The following is an 8,627-nucleotide window of genomic DNA, read 5'->3' on the forward strand; positions in this document are numbered from 1 at the left end:
CACCGTGGCCGACTTGCTTCTCGTGTTGATCGGCTCACTCACCACCGTGGCAGAAGGGACAATCCGTGCCTGTTGCTGATGGAAGACTTCGTGTTTGAATCTTCCTCCTTTCTTGGTCTGCAGACTCGAGTTTTCTCTCAGCAAAACGACGAGGGCGGGTGCCTCTTTTCGACGCTCGTTTACTTCTTCAGAAGTATTGTTGCCGCAGGGTAAGATCGAACTCGTCGCCACTGTAAAGTCTGTGGGTTGTATAGCGAAGTAATACACAGACTACAAGAGTAACTTAAACAGGACTTTACTATTCGAAGGTCAGGGCGAATCTGCCCAATAAATTCTGCCACAGCACTTATATACCGGTGTGGTCACCGTTGGTATTACAGTATACAGCAGCCAGGATAAAGTAGTGCCACACCTAAAATAGTTCTCTTAAAGGTGGACGGTTACATACAATAGTTCTCTTAAAGGTAAAACAGTTACATACACTACAAATACCACACACCAGTCTGTCTTTTATCAGCGAGTCTGTCAGTCCCCCAAATTCACACGATTTGCTTCTGTTTCTCAGTTCAGTCACATACTGATCAATAGTCTCACCTGTTTTCTGTATGCATGTGAAAAATCTGTGCCTCTCAAACATCACGTTACGTTTAGGTATGCAGTAGGCCTCAAACTGTTCCATTATTTTACCTAGCTTCATTTTGTCTCCATCAGCAGCGAATGTGAAGTTATTATACACCTCCAGCGCTTCATCACCCACGACATGTAAGAACATTGATGATTTCATTTTATCACCTTTCTCGTCAGCTCCGATTGCTGATAAATACAACCCCAAACGTTGTTTGAACCTCCTCCAATTTTCAGCCACGTTACCTGTCAACTGAAGCGTCGCCGGTGGGTGTAAACCTTTCATTTTTTCACTTCGTTAGCTATTCTCTAATGGTAAGTAACGATGTTCTCTTTTGGCTTGCTAATCTGTGGAGAGCTGATTTAACTTCAGATTTTTCCTCTTCATCTCTTTCAATCACTTCTGACACCATGTATTGATTTCTTTGTGGGTTCAATGACGAGACATTTATGAAAGAGAATGTCTTTTAATCTAAAGTCTGTTCAACTCTTTATACAGCTTTACAGGCGACACGATGCTAGTGATGCATCTAGAACGAAACTGAAACTAAACTAAACTGCTTGTCTCGGTCACATGACCTCTGCTGGTCAGGCACAAGCAATCAATACATGCAATTATGCTGGTAAGGCATGATAATCAAACAGGCAAATAACATCACTATTTGCTGATATCATTACAGTTATTATTAATAAAAGGGACCCTGCGTGGACATTTTAATGAAACAGGGTACCCAAAGATGGCATCTGCACCTCGTGGCCAAAAGCCTGCAAGATTTTAAAAAGCTTAGACTCTGTGGTCCAGGAAGCTTCTTGGGAAATCGAAACCCAGGCTGCAGTTTCTGTGAGGAGAGACTTTTGTATTTTGAAAGCAGACAGGACTTTGAATTATGCATTAAGTCAAATCGGAGACAGATCAAAACCAGTGCGGCCTATACTTAAGGCCATCAAGTTGTTTGCATAAATAATTGGAAACAGCTTAGGGAAGCCATCGAAGCTGGACAGGCCCATTAAGATGTATTAATAACAAAACAACTCGATAATCAGGCCAGTAGATGCGATTACCGGCCATCTAAAAACAGTTACTTTAGATTGCTACCATTGTTTAAAACTAGCCCGCCAAGATTGGAACAATGAACTAACCTGATTTGGCATGCAGATAAGGGCCTATCGAAAGGAGTACAACTGCAGGCCCTGGGTAGCAATCGCTCTCTTGTCTCTTGAATCTTGACTCTTGCTCTCGTGGCTCCGGCTCTTGGGCTGCCGCTCGTACTCGTGGCGGGTTCTCTCCCCGGAGCAGATTTTCAGTAGCCAGTGACACCATACCAACTGCTAGGAAGAGGAACGAGGCCCAAGTCCATAGCCATCCAGGCCGCAGAAAGGGGTGAGACGAAGTTGAGCAGGTAGCCCAGGACTCGTATAGTAGTCCGACGAGACGAGACGAAGCTGAGCAGGTAGCGCAGGACTTGTATGGTAGTCCGACGAGATGAGACGAGTGGAGACGAAGAAGACGATAATAACTCAATAAGGGCAGAGCAGGGCAGCGAAAAACGTATTGATAAGTAAACCAAGTGCCTAGTTATAAGCTGACGCTTGGGGAAGAAAGTCCTTGTGGACGGTGAAGACAAACACCTTGTTAAACACTGCGAGAACGCGGGTGTCTACGTCGCAACGAATATACAGGCGTTTGATGCATGGCTAGTAAAATCTAAACGGTAACGACTGATGACTGTTCAATAAATATAGCGTTACCGCCGACGACCGCCCGAGGGAGAAGAAGAAGAGAACCCATCGAGACGAGACGACGACGGTAGCGGAGGGGAGAAGGTGTGTCGCAGTTGCAGACCCAGCACCGTGCCCCTGAAGACCACGTAGCGACGGGGTACCTAGAAGGACCAGAGACCAGACTTCAAAACTCGCACTCGTTAACGGTTGGCTTTTACTTTGGATTGGTGAGCATGAATTCTGGCCCGTCATAGCTTAATCTAGTTAGGTATAGGGGGTGGGATAAGGATAAGGGGATTGTTAAGATAGTTGTTTTCCTTCGATGTGCCATGTGTTCCCCATTCCCTGTATAAGTATAGTTATTTGTATTTGCCTGTAAATTTTATACTAGTAACTTCTCATAAGATTGTGTAATTTCCTTTTCAGTAAAAATCTTGGTTTTGCTTACATCCAAACCACCTGTCTACTCGAGTCTTTTCTGTATCGCCGCCTGTACCTAAGTCCGGTGTTTAGAACCCAGGGGCGTGGGAGTGATTCGAACCGCTCACAAACAGTCAGAGGCATAACTGACTGGGCGTACGTGCCACCCCACACCACCCCCTACACACATTTGACTAAGGAGCAGTGCCTGAAGATACTTTGCGTTCCAATGGAAGGACTCAGAGTTATGTCATGTGTTATAAGTGGATCATTAGTCCTCCTCAACAACACACATCACACTTTTTTATGCCATGGGGATATTCCAGGCTACCACTGGGGACCTTGGTAAAATTAGCTGTTCAGATGCATTAAGCAAGTCACAGATGCATTATTTGCTGGAGCAAGCAATTTCACCTCCTTTCCTCTGGACGTTCGACGGCAGCACTGCAATTTTAGAGTGGCAGGATTCCTAAGGGTTCAAGGGGTCATACACTGCATCCATGTGTTGATGTGCTCTCTTGCTCAATTCCACTACCTACATCAACAGGAAAGAATTCCACTCTCTCAATGTGCAGCTCATTTGTGACCAGTAGAACAACATCATGAAAGTGAATGCCCACTTCCCTGGGAATTGCACAATGCCTTCATGTTTAGGCAGTTCACCATGCTAGTACATTTTGACCCAGCAATACAAGGTCCTGGGTGAGAGATCAAGGCTTGTCCTTTGTACTCACATGCTGGGCTCCTCAATGTTTGAGGATATCACTCTGACAAGCAGTAGTGCAGGGGCATCCACCACAGCGGATTTAGCTAAGAGTTTGAGGACATCGAACAGATAAAGCACGGAGGAGAAGTGAACTGGAGCAGATGGAGATGCCACAGGGAGAGTAGAAAGCAGCTGTCAAACATCCAAAGCTGATGAGGGCAGCGATCCTGATTTTTGGATGCCGTAAAGCAGAATACATTCAGAGCATGAAAGATTGTCACTGGGGGACATGTCTAGGAACTGTCATCATATGACAGCTAGGATTTCACAATCTGCCTGTGTAGGGCTCTAAAGTACAGCATAGAACATCTTCAGTAATATCTTGCAGTGCTTCCAGGAACATCTGCAGTGCAGCTCCTCATGGCAGAGGCCTTAATGCCTCTTTGCAGCTCTCATGAAAGCTCAGGCTTCTGGCATACAGGCCTTGGAATGCAGTAACACACCCTCCTTAGCCAGCTTAGCTGATGAGATGAACCATCGTTGAAAGGGGCTTCAGCAATGTCATTGGTGTTATGTGTTCTGCTCATCCACAGATCAGCAGGTATGCTGACACAGATCGGGAACAGGGACAGGCCTGAACTAGCAATGGATGATGATGATGTTCTCTCTCCCAATCGCAACCGATCCACACCATACTGCCAACCTCCTCTGATTCCCCTGCAGTTGTGGAATTGCTGCAGCTGGCAGCAGGGCCTTGTCCAGTCCATGCTTGCAGGGGTCAAGAACCACCTCAATTCCAGGAGGTTCTCACAGATACTCATCTGCCACCCAGCTCACAGGTTCCAACTACAGGTGTTGTACCACGAAGCACAACAAATACTGACTGTGGCAGCAGACACTAGATACAGAGACACATCTCATTTTGGGAAATAAATTATTTTGGTACTGCAGTTGCAACACGTGCAGACAGTTTCATATGTATGTGGAGAGGGGTGGACTGCCTGGCAGATCAGTAGTATTGACCATTATTCCAGAGAATGGGGGAAATACAGGATAGTGGTAATGGGAAGGGTACGTGGGGTTATTAGGAGAAAGTGTCCTATATCAGGATCTGCTAATTGGCTCGGGCAGCTTCTTTTGGTTCCTCAGGCACCTTACTGATATCTTTGAGCTGCATATTAAAGAGCTCTTGTGCGAGATGCTCCATGTGGATACCTCAGAATTGTGAGGCTGTGGAGAATACAACAGACTATAATTATACTGGAAACTCTGGCTGGGTTGTACTGAAGGGCAGCCCTGGCCTGTCAAGGGAGTGGAATTGCAGCTTCAGCTTGCTTGTGGTGTGCTCACTAATGGATCTAGTAAAGAAAGGTACCTCAGTATCCTTGTGCTCCATCAGTGTCCAAGGATTCCACAGAAGGGTCATAAGAACATAAGAATTAGGAGCAGGAGTAGGTCATATGGCCCTTCGAGCCTGCTCCACCATTCAATGGCTGATCATCGACCTCAACTTCACTTTCCCGCCCGATCTCCATATCCCTTGATTCCCCTAGAGTCCAAAATTCTATCGATCTCAGCCTTGAATATACTCTGATTCAGCATTCACAGCTCTTTGGGGATGGAGAATTCCAAAGATTCACACCCTCTGAGTGAAGAAATTCCTCCTTATCCTGAGACTATGCCCCATAGTTCTAGACTCCCCAGCCAGGGGAAACAACCTCTCAGCATCTATCCTGTCAATTCCCTTCAGAATCTTATATGTTTCAATGAGATCACCACTCATTCTTCTAAACTCCAGAGAGTATAGGCCCAATCTACACAATCTCTCCTCATAGGACAACCTCTCATCTCGGGGATCTAGTGAACCTTTGTTGCACTGCCTCTAAGGCATGTAAGTCCTTTCTCAGTTAAGGAGACCAAAACTGTGCATTGTACTCCAGGTGTGGTCTCACCAAAGCCCTGTACAATTGTAGTAAGACTTCCTTACTGTTGTACTCCAACCCCCTTGCAATAAAGGCCAACATGCCATTTGCCTTCCTAATTGTTTACTGTACCTGCATACTAACTTTCTGTGTTTCCTGTACAAGGACACCTAAATCTCTCTGAACACCAACATTTAATAACTTCTCACCATTTAAAAATATTCTCTTTTTCTATTCTTCCTACCAAAGTAAATAACCTCACATTTCCTCACATTATACTCTATCTGCCAACTTATTGCCCACTCACTTAACCTATATCCCTTTGCAAGCTCTTTGTGTCCTCCTCACAGCTTACTGTCCCACCTAGCTTTGTATCATCAGCAAACTTGGATACATTGCACTTGGTCCCTTCATCTAAGTCATTAATATAGATTGAAAATAGCTGAGACCCAAGCACTGATCCTTGTGGCACCCCACTAGTTACAGCCTGCCAACCGGAAAATGGCCCATTTATCTCTTCTCTCTGTTTTCTGTCTGTTAACCAATCCTCTATCCATGCTAATATATTACCCCCAACCCCATGAGCCCTTATCTTGTGTCACAACCTTTTATGTGGCACCTTATCGATTGCCTTTTGGAAATCCAAATATACTACATCCACTGGTTCCCCTTTATCTACCCTCCTAGTTACATCCTCAAAAAACTCTTAATAAATTTGTCAAACACGATTTCCCTTCTATCAAACCAAGTTGACTTTGCTTAATCATATTATGATATTCTAAGTATCCCGTTACCACTTCCTTAATAATGGATTCCAGCATTTTCCCGATGACTGATGTCAGGCTAACTGGCTTGAAAGTACCCTGTTTTCTCTCTCCCTCCTTTCTTGAATAGTGGGGTTACATTTGCTACCTTCTAATCCACTGGGACCGTTCTAGAATCTAGGGAATTTTGGAAGATCACAACCAATGCATCCACTATCTCTGCCGCCACATCTTTTAGAACCCTAGGATGTAGGCCATCAGGTCCAGGGAATTTGTCGCCTTTTAGTCCCATTAGTTTCTCAAGTACTTTTTCTCCACTGATATTAATTACTTTAACTACCTCACTTTTATTAACCCTTTGGTTCCCCACTATTTTTGGAATGCTTTTTGTGTCTTCTACTGTGAAGACAGATACAAAGGGCTGGATTTTACTTACCGAAATGAGTTGGGGGTGGAACTGCTGCCTTCCGGGTTCTAGTTCCGCCCCCAGCGACGTCCGACGCACAGATGCTATTTTCCCCTGATTGGCCTTGTTAAGCCTGCCCTGTGGGTTTGCTGGCCAATTAAGAGAAAGTCAATGTCAGATGACGTCAAAGTTTTCGTAAAGGGACATGAACCATCTATTTTTGACAGATGACTTGACAGTGTTTGACAGCATTGAGGTGCTGCAAACACTGCTGATCACTGTACAAAGGTGAGTCCTTGCACCCAGGCTCTCCAATGACTCTCTCCTTAGGATAAAACAGATGGCAGCTGCAGGTGAGGGTACAGAAGTGATCTGTCACTTCTCCCAATGAGGTGAGGCCACACAAACACTTCAAAGCTCGTCACCTACAGAAAAATCTATACATATTAAAAATGACTTTCCCAACATTTCCTTACCTCTGATACTCACCAGTGTCCCATTGCATCTTTCACATCACTTCTGCAGCTGTCATCTATACACAAACATTACAACAGACCCACAGCATGCATCACTTATCCTGGCGGGGATCCCCGACATCGGGAAGCCCGCAGCAGAAGTCGCAAAATGGGAAATAGCCTCCAAACTGCCAGTTAACTACCTGTTAACAGGCAGTTAAGTGGCTATAATCCTCTTCCCGCTGCTAGGAGTTGGGTCCCTGCGCAATTCGGGTACCCGACTCCCAGGAAGATTGGTTAGAGGCGGGTTGGGAGCGGGTTTGGCCCGCTTCCATGTTTTTCGATGTTCCCAGCAGTCACGCCTCCAAACCTGCCTCCTCAGGGCTGGTAAAATCCAGCCCAAAGTATTTGTTTAAAGTCATTTCCTTATTCCCCATTATAATTTCACTTGTCTCAGCCTCTAAGGGACCAATGCTTACTTTTGCTACTCTCTTCATTTTTACATACTTGTAGAAGCTCTTACAATCTGTTTTTATATTTTTTGCTAGTTTACTCTCATTTTATTTTCTCCCTTTTAATCAATTTTTTGGTCATCCTTTGCTGGTTTCTAAAGCTCTCCCAATCCTCAGGCTTAGTACTTTTCTTCGCAACATTATAAGCCTCTTCTTTTAATTTTTTAATGGGTCATGAGCCAAGATGGTAGCGTGTATCACTGGACTCCCAGGATCCAACCCTTGACTTGCTGTGTCAGAAAATAGTGGTCTTACAGTGGACTGCTGTAAAATGAACATGTCATGACTGCTGCCAGGGAAGTGCCATTCATGTGCATTATCCTTTGCAGATGGTCACACACAAGTCAGACAATAATTAAACCCTGTGGCTTGTGTATGGAGCATTCCTGTTTGCAGGAGCAAGCAGGGCTATAGGCATACTGTCAATGATACTCTAGGCTTTTAGATGTCCTGCCATTTGGAAAAGTCCTAGAGTCCTCTCTTGTTATTATGCCTTGCCTGTGGGGAAAATGATCTAATTGCTTGTTCTGGCAAACAATACATCAGTTATCTGTTTAACGCAGTGATGTATTGCTGACTGATTGATGTTACTAATACCCTTAGAAAGACCCGGAAGCAAAAAAAAGTTTACGGCGGTTGTCACCTTCACTGACACTGGCAACACCGTACCTACCCTGGAGTCCTTCTGTAGCATGTTGCCCAATTCTCTTACTGCTTCTCTCTTGATTGAAGCCTCTGAATACCTTGTTAATCTGTGGGGTCCAAATTATCAAGTTGAGCCATGTTAGAAACTAGGGGTGCCTAAAAATGTATACGGCTACATGAATAATACTGTGTTCAAATGATAAGTTTTGTTTTCCTGGAAAGCTTGCATTAGAATTTGAGACAGTCTTTTTAATTAGTTAGGTTAGGTGAAACATAAACATTCCACATGGGGGCCCATAGGATGGCCCTGCCAGGCTAGTTATCTGTTGTTTGTAAGTTAGGGTTTTGACTTTGTTAATGTATCTTTAATTTGGCCAGTGAAGGCCCAACCTATGTTTCTTCCATTATTACTAATAACCATATTATAATCTCTACAGATAGAATTTGGAGT

The sequence above is a fragment of the Somniosus microcephalus genome, chromosome 13 (assembly GCF_052327205.1).
Source record: "Somniosus microcephalus isolate GS21.2 chromosome 13, FLI_Smic_1.0, whole genome shotgun sequence".
NCBI lineage: Eukaryota > Metazoa > Chordata > Chondrichthyes > Squaliformes > Somniosidae > Somniosus > Somniosus microcephalus.